We start from the raw sequence: 11,955 nt of genomic DNA, 5'->3' as shown, positions 1-11,955 counted from the left end.
TAACCTGGACATTCCCATGAATATGAATTTTGGCTTCTAGTCCAAGGCGCATCATTTGTATTTGTTTTCGTTTAAAAATAATGCCTTAAAGCATGCCCAGTGCACACCCTGGATCTCGGAGGGCCCGTTCCTCCTGGCCCACAAACACAAGGTAGGGAGCCTGGGCTCCAGGAATCAGATCGTGAAGGAGTCTGTTCTGGGGCTGGTTCTGCAGGGGACGTGGGACGGTGCTGAAACGAGGCCTTTGGGAAGCTGGCAGCTCTGGTTCTGTGAAGAAAGGGTGTTTCTGTCCCCGTGGCCCTGCCGGCCCACCCTCCGTGGTGGCCACACCTGTTCTGTCCTTCTCCCTATCCCCAGCCAGACGTCTCTCCTAGAGTGACAGCAGCAACTGGGGACATCTGCAGAAGTTCCCTCTCAGGCTTGACAAAGGCACTCAGAACCTGGCCCAGGCCTGCGAGAGAGGGAGGTGGAGGCGGGGGTAGGAGGGCCACGGGATGAGGACAGCTGGAGGCTGCTGCGGCAGGCACGGCCCTGCCCCGGAACAGGTGAGGTAACCGTGAACTCAGGCGGAGGGCCCCCTGGGTTTTCACGGGTAAAAGAGAAGACAGTGCAGGGACTTCTCAGCACACGGTGGCTTAACTTCACAGCTGGGGTTTTGAGCTCCCTGCTCCCTCAGAAAGGATGTGGCAAAAAAGGGGTGAAGAGAAGGCACAGGCATCAAAGGAGCGTCCCTATTCGGGCTGGGTGGGCGCACAGTGGAAAAGCTTGGAGGGAAGGACACAAAGAGCAGGGACTGGGCAGAAGCCTTGGAGAGACACCTGGATGGGACATTGAGTCAGTGTTGGAAAGAGTCTCTCTGGGCAGAGCCCAGCATAGGGTCACCCTGAGGCTGATGGGGGTGGACCTGGGGTCATTTCAGAGGAAAAAGAATTTTGACTGGACTAGGTTTTTGAAAGGGAGAAGCTAGTTTTGGGAGAAGGGGATATAGGGTAAAACATTAAAAAAAAAAATTGTAACCTCTTATAGGTACATAGCATGATAAAGCAGTTTTCTTGTCCTTGTGATTCTCCAAAGTCCCTAGAAAGCAGGCATTCTTTTATTGTTTGTGTAGCAAATACTTACAGTACATCTAGGGAGCCAAAATGCAAGACTTGGGGAAGGTAAGTGTCAACTTTCCTAAGATCACACAGCGGGTTGGCTTTAGTTAGGCAGGACCCAAACTCAGTCCTGGTTCCCTGTTCTTTCTACAACCTTGTCTTTCTTCTGTTTTAACTGTAGGTAATGAGGTCCTAGAAGTAGTACCTTTATTCTGAAAAGGGAAATGACAACAGGGACACAAGGAACATAAGGGACATAAGGAACCCAGCATTGTGGACTTGGGATTTCCTCAAAGGTATTTGTACCCCCTATTCCCCACATTCCTGTAAAGGTTGGTTATTCACTTAAACACACCATGTGTGCTGGCCTCGATGGAAAGTCCTGACAGAGAAAGGACAATGGAAAAAGGACAGGAAAGCAGGCATGGGGTTTGGGGTGAAGAAAACTCCTCTTTTAAATCGTGAATGATGGAAGCAGAAAGTTAGAGGCAGGTGGATGGGTGGTGAGAACCTGGCTTCCTTGGAAGCTTTGTTTTTTTTTCTCTTAAGAACAGCTTTATTGGGATATAATTCACATACCACAAAATTCACCCTTGGAAGCTTCTTAATGGTCTCAAGTTGTCCCAGAAGTGGATGCTGATGATGACCACTCAGGGCAGTGAGGGATCACTCTGAGCGGAGTCCAGAGAGCTGATGCCATTCTAGGAAGCATCTCTAATGCCATATTCTACTGTCACTGGGACCCAGAGTTTGAAATCCTGTCTAGGATGCTTTGCTTCCTGGAGTGTTTCTCAGCAGATGCACTCCCTGGGAACTGGAGCTCTGTACCACTCTCTTTTCTGCAGTTTGTAAAGAAGCTTGCTGGTGGAGAAAAGTCCGCTGTATGGGTAAGGTCCCTGGAACACCTTTATTTTTTTCTTACCCAAAGGGCACCCTCCTTAGCTGCCTCTGTAGGAAGGGCTGGAGCTTCTAAAACCAAAACTTTCACTTCACATGTCAGTGATTCTGCACTGTCATATCTGCAGCAAAACTGACTTCCAGGGCTTTCCTGGAAGAGCTGCAGCTTTCTTTATACATCCTCAGCTGCCTGCCTTTGGGAGGGAGACTTCTCCTGCCAGGCAGGGGCCATCTGGGACAGTCTTGGGCCCTCCTCCCCTACACACGTACATGCCGTTTCTCCTCCCTCTCTTCCTTTGTGAGCATGAGCTGCTCCAAGATGAGCAGGGCTGTTCCAGGTCACTGACTTCTGTTTCTCATGCATCCTGCCACCTACCTCTGCTCCCTGTGCTGCTTCCTGGGCCTGGCCCAGCATCCCGGCGTAGGACAGAGAGGAAGTCCTGGCGGGACAAGGCTGAGGAGTGCCCTTTGGAGCGGCTCCCACTTGTTCCCTGGAGGCTAGGCTCTGGCTTCATGGTGGCAGGCTCTTCTAGAAATGTGCTCCCCAGCCAGGGTTCTGCTTGGTGGGGAACATCCCTGGGCTTGTCTACACTGGCTATCGGGGGACTTGCTCTGGACTGGCTCGAGGCCAGCTCTGGGGGCCAGGCCCAAGGGGGAGGTCGGGATGGCTGCAGGTTTGCAGAGGAGTGAGCACTGCAGACCAGGCGGCTTTGCTTTTGCTTCCCTCACTTGGATGAGGTGTCAGTGGGGAGGAAAAAAATCAGACAAATGGAAAAAACAAAAAGGTTTTACACAGAACCTCTGCCAGGAGTCCTGAGAGTCCAGCCTCTACTTGGGGGCCAGCATGCCTGAGCGTCCCAGTCCCCCAATTGCTCACTGCCTTCCTCTAGGGGAGATGGGAAGAGGAACAGAGAGATGACAGACTACTGGCTTGCTTTGTGATCTTGTGCAAGTCACTCAAACTTTCTGAACCTCAATGTTTGCATCCATAAAATGAGCGGGATGAAACTCTCTCACACACAGGGTTGTTCAGTAGGCTGTGTGTGGGGACATCCTTTGAGAATTGTCAGGAACAATACTGTCAGAGCAGATGCTAAATCCGAGAGCCTGGGCTTTTCTTTGTTGGAGGTTGTTTCCCTGGCTCCTCCATTCATTTTTTACAATCACAGAATCGTGGATTTTAAACTGGAAGGAATTTTAAAAGGTCATCCGGTCCAGTCCCCTGGCATAATTATCTTTATTTTGCAGATGAGACTAAGTTGTCATGACTGTGACATGTCTGTTATACCATGGTGCAGATAAGCCCTTTTCCTCCTGGGTAAGGTGTGAGCGCCAGATGCACACAGGTGCTCCCGCCAGTGAAGGGATGGAAGAGGACAGGAAGGTCATGCCCCTTAGAAGCAAGTGTGGGGTTCTGAAGGTTTCTAGGCAGAAGGTACCAGTGTCATCTCTGTCATCCACTGGGGGCAGAGGGAGGGGCGTGGTGGGGAAGGTCCTTGCCCTGCAGGTTCAGAGGGACGTGAGAATCTGCTGCCCCTCCCCTTCCCCCTGAGAAAGCAAGGGATGCACCTGCTTCTCACGACTGGCCACAGGGGAAAAGCAGCTGCCAGGACACAGTGTATTCTTCAGTGGTTTTTCCTTCAAAGAAAAATCTCCTTCTGACCCATCTCCTTGGGGAAAAGAAAAAACAAAAACAAATGAAAGGAACTAGGAAAAAAGGGCTCCCTCCCCAGGACTTTCTCCTGGCCCTGGAGCCTCATTGTATGTGGGGGCCAGCAAGAACCTCCTGAGTAGCAGAAAGGTTTCCCATCTTCCCGCCAGTTAAGGAGGCATCAGGGGATGGTAGGGAAGGTAGGTGAAATACAGGCATGCAGTCAAAAGCTGCCTAACTTGGGCCTCAGCTGCTAGAATTAAACCAAGGAGCTTTTCACACCCAAGTAATCAAGACATGGGTCTTTCATAGGGGCTGGGAGCAGTTTCTCAATAACCTTACCACCACTAGGATGCTGATAAGCCAAAAAGTGAAGCTTGGGGAGACTGTTAATGAAGTGCCTTGGAGAAGATTAAGCATGCTTTACCGTATCCAAAACGAGAGTTTTCTTTGTGGAAGAAAGCGACTTGTGTCCTCCCCAACATCACACACATACTTTCCTGGCAGGCCCGCTGGGTTTCCAAACATTTCGTCACCGTCTCGTCCTGACCTTGGTGTGAAAGGAACGAGCCGCGTGGCCTGTTGGTTCCAGCAAAGCCATCGGGGGCGCTGGCCTGGGCTGGGGGAGGGTGGCGACTGACTTGGGAGTGGAGGTGAGGTCTGCTGGAAATCCCCAGCCTGGGCAGCCGCCGGAGGTTTAAAGACGCCTTCTCCGGCCTTATTTGGTCGCAGGAAGTGGGCGGCGCCGGGCCTGCTGGCTGAGAGGCAGACCCGAGACAGTTGTGCTGATGAAGTGGTAGAGCTGGTTCCTGCTCGCGCGCGCGCCGGCCCGCCGCTGGGCGCTCCGCGCTCCCAGCCCCGAGTTGTGCAATCCTTTGTAGCACGCCAGAGAGTCCTCCTCCTTCGCTGTTGCCTCTCGCCCTCTCTCTCTCTCTCTTTTTTTTCAAGCTGTGAGCTCAACCGATGAGTCAGAGCAGTGCAATCCTGACACTGCATCGCAGGACTGGGGGGTGACACGAAGGGAGGGAGAGCGACCGCGAGGCGGACACCACGGGCGCGGGTTGCGCCGAGGCTCCTGTGCCGGGAGCGAGGGGTGACAGCCCGCGCGTCCCGCCCGGGCCCTGCCAGCAAACTTCCCGGCCTCGGGAGGCGCGAGCTGGCGGAAATTCTGCGAGCGCCGCGGGGAGGCGGCGGCGCCTGTTTGTTTTTAAAATCGGGAGTGCGTGCAGGCGGCTGGAGCCTGGGAGGCGACCGAAGGCGGCGGCCCGCGGCGGAAAGGGGACAGCCGATGCCGGAGCTCGGGTAGGAGCAGGGTAAGTGGGGCTGTTGGGCCGGCGGCCGAGGCCTGCACGCGGCTCGGCGCAAAGCCCGCCCTGGCTGCGGCGGCCAAGGGACCCCGGGCTGCGCGCAAGCAGTGGCGGCTGGGCGCGCGGGCTGCAGCTCTGCAGGCGCGGCCCAGAGCGGGGGCGCGGAGCCACGGGGGGCGCGGCGCGGCAACTTCTGCTGCCGGAGCGGCCGGGGGTGGGGGCGCGCGCTTGTGTACGTGCGTTTGCCGCCCCGCCGCCCGCCCCCTCGGCGGCCCGCACCCCCCCCGCCCGCAAGTGCCTGTGCAGCGCCAACCCGCCGTGTTTGTGCAGCTACGCAGCTTGCGCGCGGCCCCCGCCCACCCGGGCGCGGCCCCGGCAGGAAAACCCTCCCAAGCCTCCGGGCCCGCGGCGGTAGCGGCGGCTCCTCCTCCGCCTGAGCGAAACGTGGTGTCCGCCAGGACCGGCTTGCGTGACCGAGCCTGGGTTCGGGAGGTACGGGAGGATCTCGCGAGCTGCGGGAACTTGGTGCGGGAGCCTTTTCCCCTTCCCGTGTGCACCCGAGAGCGGACGTGGAAACTGCACGCGCGCCCGGAGTTTGGGGGACAGAGGTGCAGGGGTGGCAGGGAACCGGGGCCAGTGCAGCTGAGGCCTAAGCTGGAGCGTTTAGGGCGGGCGGACCGGCCTCACCCCGCGCACCCCGGTGCTGCCGGCTGCTGGCGCACCTCAGACCTGTCATCCTTCGCCCAACCCCTCACGCCCCGTGCAGCTGCGGCCTGCGGAGCTTTCCCGCCGCCTCACCTTGTGCTGCGTTTGGTGGTGCCTGTGCGGAACTCGGGAGCCCGGGTTTTTTTTTCTGGAGCCTGCGTAAGGCCGGCTTGGTGGCAGTAGTCATACCTCCCTTACAACTCACACATCCAGGAGCGTGTCCACCAAGTTGCACCTCTAGGGCCCCCACCAGGCTTCTGGATAAGGGCCTGACGCTTTCAAGCCTCAGCCCCAAGGAAGCCTCAGGAAGGCAGACCTAGAGGAGATACCTGCCACTCTAAAGTGGGAGCCCCTGGGTATTGCAGCCCAGCCTCCAGAGTGAGCTGCTGCAAGCATGAAAGGGGAAGTTACTCTCCCCCGTTTAAAACTTTGTTGGTCACAACTTTAGTGGCTACTTCCTGCTTCCACCGTCCAGCCTGGGACCTGTGTGCCAGCCTGTGCAGCCTCGCTCAGGGGACGGTGGGATGGGGGAGAGCTGGCAGGCCTTGGGTGACTCTGGAGGCCGCCTAGGCACGTGTGTGCAGGGGATCCCTGTTGGCAGCTGTGGCTGGAGGGAGGGAAGGTCTGGCCTGCTCCAACAGGGGGAGCCTGGCCTGGTGGCAGCCTGGAGGTCTGGCCCCTCCTTGGCCTTGCAGCTTCAGGATTGAGACTGGAGGCCTGATGAAGGTGGAAGAAATGCAGCTCTGAGGAGAAACCTCTTCTCCCTTGTGGGGCCCCGGCTAAGGGAAGGAAACCACTTGTTTTGCTCCAGAACCTCCTAGGGATGGTGTGCATGTGCCGCTTTAACATCAGAGAAATGCACCCTTTTCACAGGCTGTTAGATGGCTTCAGGATGAAGGGGAAAGGAGAAACCATCCCTGGTTGGGAATTTGTGGATCCTCTTTTTCCTATGGCTCTGGACAGTGAATAATAGGGGTGTAAACACTCAGTTACTGTGATAAACCATCTCATTGTATGGCTCTGGCCCAGTCTCCACTCTAATTGGATTGGCCTCTGGCAGGTTACTCTGGTCTGAGTAGCTCCCAGAGGCCAGGCGGGGTGAAGAACCTGGAGGGTTCCTCCCCCCCCTCCCCAACCATGCAGCTTGCTCTGGGACAACCTGACCACTGCCAGTGTGGTCTCTCCAAGCATCGGGAAGAACCCACACTCCTCCTGGCTCTGTCAGCCCCTCACCCCACCCTAGGAAAGAGTGCCCTGGAGTGCCCATGGGGATGAGAGTTCAACTTTTAAATGTGGGATTTAAAAATAGCTTGAGTGTTTAGCCCTGTGGGCTGCTGCTTTTAATAAATGGAGAAACAAAAAGGCAATATGCAGTTACAGATTTCAGCTGAAGGCCTCCTGTGGCTGCAGAACTCAGGGAAGGGGTGCCCAGTGGAGCCAAGGCCTCTGGGCCCCTGAGTGGGAGAAGGATTGGCAGGGGGGTGCGCATGGAGCAGAGTATCCTGGAAGGGGAGTGGGTCCAGTCCAGGAATCTTTGGCATTGATAGCCCCTCTCCTGCAGTTGGGTCTCCCAGAAGGAAACCTTGCTCCTGGTGGAATGGGGATGGCCACAAGTAGCTGGGAGATTCCTGCGTATCCTTCTAATCCTGTTTCAAATGTCACTTCTTTGAAGAAGCCTCAGCCTTCTTCTGAATACTCATTTCCACCTTATATAGTCATTTGTGTACGTACTGTAATGTGGTGGTCAAAACATAAACTGGGAGCTACAGTTCCTATACCTTCAAAGAGTCGAGGTGAGGATTTTGCAAGTTAGTACATATACATCAAATGTTGAAAGCACATTTCAGTATTATCATAGCTCTGCTCTAGCATATGCTCTATATTGTTACCACAGTGTCCGGCATCTAGTAGGTGTTTAGTATATGTTAGCTGAACAAATGAATGAAAGATCTCCATCCAGAAAATGTGGACTTAGCATGTGGTGGGCCCAGTGAGTCCTGCTGCGGGATTCATACTGTGCCATTGCTTTCAAAAGGGTTGGTCCATGTGTGAATCTGCTGCTGGTGAACCCAGTCTCCTGGCACTGCCCTATGGCTGGCCTTCTGGAGAGTGTGTCCCAGTAATCCTGACCCCAATGGGACCTCAGGGTGAAAGAGTGTTGGAGCCTCCTGCCTGGGAATCTGCTAACCTGGGCATTTCCTTTGGCCGGGCCAATTGGCACCCTTCCTGTGGGTGCTCGAATTAGTATAGAAGCAGCCTGGGGGCTCCATTCTTCCCTGACACACCACAGGCTGCAGGAAATGCAGCCAGGGGTCGTGTTCCATTGGAAGAGTTGCTTCTGCACAGGCAGGATCGCTTTGGCTGTGTGGAGCTGAACTAAATAAACTCCTTGAGCTGGGCTGGAGCTGGGTGGAGTGTGCTGAAATTCCCATTTCTTATTTGTGGGATCTGCATTTGCATTCGAAGCAACATTCAGGATATCGTGAGACTGTGAGCTCATTTTATGAATCAGAAGCGTTAGAGCATAACTTCGGTGTTGGAAACTGCTCTTTGGAATCCAGATCACCCTCCCTCCACCCCCAACACACGCACACTTACAGGGGCTCTCACAGTCACACACTTGGGAACAATAACAGTTAGTGGGACATCAATTCAGATTCCAGAGCCATCAGGCAAAACTTGTGCACACCTACTTCCGTCCCCGCACTCAGAACACCATTCCTGGATGGTGTGTGGACGATAACCTGGGCAGTGACTCTGAAGGAAGCCTGGCAGGGGCATAAGAATGAGGCCTGGGCAGAGGTTCGTTCTTCAGCTTCCCCACTTGCTGTGTGGCTTTGAGCATTGCTTAACTTCCTGAGCCTCAGTTTCCCTACCTATAAAATGGGGATGATAATAATTACTCATAGGGTTGCTGCAAAGGTTAAACAGGATTGTGCATGCAACGTGACTGGCACACAGTAGGTACTTAACAGATGATGGCTAGCATTTCACCAGTTCCTACCAAGCCCAGCTCCTGTTTGCCTTTTGCTCCTTCCAGGGAAAAGGAAATGAAGGGTGTCCTGCTTGTGGTAGGAGGGTACCCTTCCAGGCCACTGGGCTTATGTAAATGAAGCTCATTTTTGAACTCCGTAGGCCCTGGGCAAAACTGTGTGATGCACTCCAGCCTGGACCAGCCCAGACCCTGCTGCCTGTGTACTTTTGCAAGGGATTCTGTCCCTGCAGCGGAGGGTTAAGGGCTCAGCTTCCCAGAGAACAGATTGTGCTCTCGGGAACCTACCCGCCCAGGCCTCAGGCTGAACTGCTCACGTGGGTGGGAGGAAGGCTGCTTTCTAAGCCAAGGAAAAAAATCCCCTTCTCTTCGGTTCACCTGAAGCCTCTCAGTGTGACCTCAATGGAGTTCGGGTGGAGCCTGGGGTGGGAGTTGCTCCTAAAAGCACTTTGGCTGTTTCACCAAGTAGCAAGGGTGGAGTGGGAGGGTGGGGGGAACACCAGGATATTATATAAGAAGAAAGTTAACACATGTCTGAAGAGAGCTGGGGTTTTGCAGGGGTGAGGGTCGGGGGCTCCCTGCGGGACTCAACTTACTGGTTGTGGTTTTCGGGGACTGGTGGGGAGGAGAGGGGCTGGAGGCCTGAGCCGTCCCAGGCAGGGGGTCTTGATCTTGCTCTTCCTGGAACGGATCCTGGTGCTATGGCCACCCGGGGAAGGTGCTCCCTGTTCCCTCTGCCTTTCTCTCCAGCCACAGGGAGCTTGTGGTGAGTGTTAGTTTTTCCAGGCAATGCTTCTTCCTCTAGGAGTCTCAGGAAGGGAGGAGGGGAGCAGCCAGGGCAGGTTTGTCCTGGCCGAAGCTTGGAGAGAGGCAAGTACAACAGGCTTGCAGCCAGAAGGGGGTTCCCTCTGAGGCCACCCATCTTCTCTGGGGAAATGGGGTCCAGAGAGGAAGGAAAATAGTGAGGGATTTCGATTTCCAGCTTTTTCCCAGCAGCTGGGCAGACAGAGACCCCCAAGCCAGCCTGCTGTTGCCAGAATTTGCCAGTTCCTGGGAGGGGAAGGCCCTGGAACTCAGAAGAGATCTCAGAAACGGCTTGAGTGATAACTCAAAATCCTGCAAGTTCAAGTAGTCTGGCCTTTCTCCCCCTTCCTCCTCCTCCTCCCCCCAGCCTGCCGGCAGCTCTTGGGGCGCATCTGGCTGGCCTCAGATCCTCCATCCCACCTGACCTGGCTTTGTCTGACCTCTTCAGCTGGCCCTGGGTCCTAGTTCTGGGCTCTCCAGCTCCCAGGAGTTACCCAGAGCTGGAAAACACTTTGGGACATCTAGTCCTTCACTTTCAAATGGGGAAGCTGAGAGGCAGCGAGTTCCTTGAGGTTCCATAGACTGTCCCCACTTTCGCTTCACAGAGGAAAGGCTTCTCTGTCCTGCCCCTGGTCCCTGCCCCTCCCAGTTTCGAAACGGGGGAAGGGCCGCTTCAGTGCAGGAAGAGCCCAGAGGAATACTGTCTCGGCTCCTGGGTGTGGCCCAGTCTTCAGCTGGCTCCATAGTTATTTGTCTGTTTGTGTGTGTGTGAGTGAGTTTTGTGGTTAGGAGACTGGATCTGACTGAAAGCAGAAGTACCCATGCTCTGTGGGCTGTGCAGCGTGCAGATTGGGCTGTACAGGGACAGCCGGGAGAGGAAGACAGGGGGCAGAGGCCCCTCTGCATGGTGGCTGCTGGTGCTCTTTTTGTCCTTGCACAGTGCTTGCACACTTGAGTGTAAACAGCCCTTCCAGGTTGCTAGCAGCTGCCTTTCCTTGCTAGCTTTGGGCAGAAGAGGTACCAAAAATAACCAGGCGGGCACTTCTACTTGTGGGACTTTCACTGTGGTGGCCTCGAGGCAGGCTTACTTGCTCCCTGCAGGCCCCGGTGCCTCTGGCATCCCTGTTCAGACTTTCTGTGACCACCCTCTCCCCAGCCTCCCTCAGGTGATGGCACTTTCCCTTTTATTGCTCTTAGAGGGAGCCCAGGAGGGTGGAGGCTCCACTATGGGCTTGGAAGCTCTGCCAGGTTTTATCTGGGTACTCTCGTCCCGCCATGTCCCTGCAGGCCCTGCTGGCGCAGCTGAGTTCTGGGGAGGCCTGTGCTGAGTGTGCTTCTCGTGGGTCCCTAGGCCAGATGCCTGCAGAGCCCAGCACTGTTGCTGGGATTCCTAGTCCCCTTGTCCTGTTCCTGTCTGGTCAGCCCTGCTCTCAGCCGGCTGTGGAACTGGAAGAGGCCATTTCATTCCCTTCCAGGTGTTGAAGACTAATAATGAATGATTTGCCCCTGCCCAGCAAGGGGGAAATGAAATCACATTTATCGAGCTCTTACTTTGTGCCAGGCACTCCATACATTATATATATATATATATATAAAACCCTCATTTAATCCCACAATAACTATGAGATGAAGATATTGTGCCCATTTACTGGTAGGGAAACTGAGGCCCACAGAGAGGCAGGTGATTGGAGAAGCCAGGATACATCCTGTTTGATCCCAAAGCCCTGTCTTTTTCCCAGGCAGCTCCCACACTTCTCCTGGCTGTTTTCATGTGCACAGGGAACAATACTTTGACCCTCGGAATGAAGTGTTGATGGTAGGAATTCAGGCACCATTAGCTGGCTGATAGGGGAGATATTTTGGGCTGGGAAAGGTGGGGAAGACCCCTCTGAGGCCTCCCTCTCCAAACACTTTACAGGGTAGCGAGAAGCCCAGCCTGAGCCACGGGGCCCTGCTGTGCAGGGCAATAGGTACATGGGGGTCCACTGTGTTTGTGTGTTGGGGGGGATTGCTGGGGAGTCACTCGTGCATGGGAGGAGTGGAAAGGTTTAGTTTAGCCCTCCCAGAAACCTTGCAAGCGTCTCCATCTCCCCAAATATCCCAGCCTCCGTAGTCTGAGAACAGCTCTAGGACCATAGGCTGGGAGTGGGTGGGATCTTGGGCCTCCCTTCCTGGCTGCTGGGTCTGACCCCAGGGCCCATCATGCCGGCTGGCTTGGCCCAGGTCCCAGAGAGCCTGGTTGGTGTGTACTCGGGGTTTGGGCTGGATGCTCTGCTGGTGCCCAGTGCCAAAGGCCTCTGGGTGTATTTCAGGAACAATAAAGAATAAATCAACACAGGAGAAGAGGGCCTGCAGCAGCTGCTCAGAGACTGGAGAAACGCAAGGAATGTGTGAGCATTTGGCCGAAGCCCTGGATCTTGACCGGGACCTGAGAAAGGCCGTGACACTGACTGGATGGCTGGACGAGGGGGGCAGGTGGCTGACTCTCTGTGCCCGCTCTGC

General features: G+C 55.2%; 1 protein-coding gene across 9 annotated transcripts in view; it reads left to right on the top strand.

Moving 5' to 3' along the window:
• Nucleotides 1-11,955, top strand: part of MIDEAS (mitotic deacetylase associated SANT domain protein) — a 69,052-nt gene that overhangs the window by 23,107 nt on the left and 33,990 nt on the right. For 2 of the 9 annotated variants that reach the window (XM_036844734.1, XM_036844730.1), the window contains exon 1: nucleotides 3,912-4,958. The exons of 1 other annotated variant lie outside the window; for it this stretch is intronic. The gene's annotated coding sequence lies outside the window, so the exon portion shown is untranslated. Of the gene's footprint in view, nucleotides 1-1,278; nucleotides 1,394-1,942; nucleotides 1,985-3,910; nucleotides 4,959-11,955 lie in introns of those variants that run through there. 6 more of the 9 variants (XM_036844728.1, XM_036844727.1, XM_036844733.1 and 3 more) reach the window with 6 other exon arrangements.

Source organism: Balaenoptera musculus, chromosome 2, assembly GCF_009873245.2.
Source record: "Balaenoptera musculus isolate JJ_BM4_2016_0621 chromosome 2, mBalMus1.pri.v3, whole genome shotgun sequence".
NCBI lineage: Eukaryota > Metazoa > Chordata > Mammalia > Artiodactyla > Balaenopteridae > Balaenoptera > Balaenoptera musculus.
The sequence above is the reverse complement of the archived record's forward strand: the minus strand, read 5'-3'. Positions and strand labels throughout refer to the sequence as shown.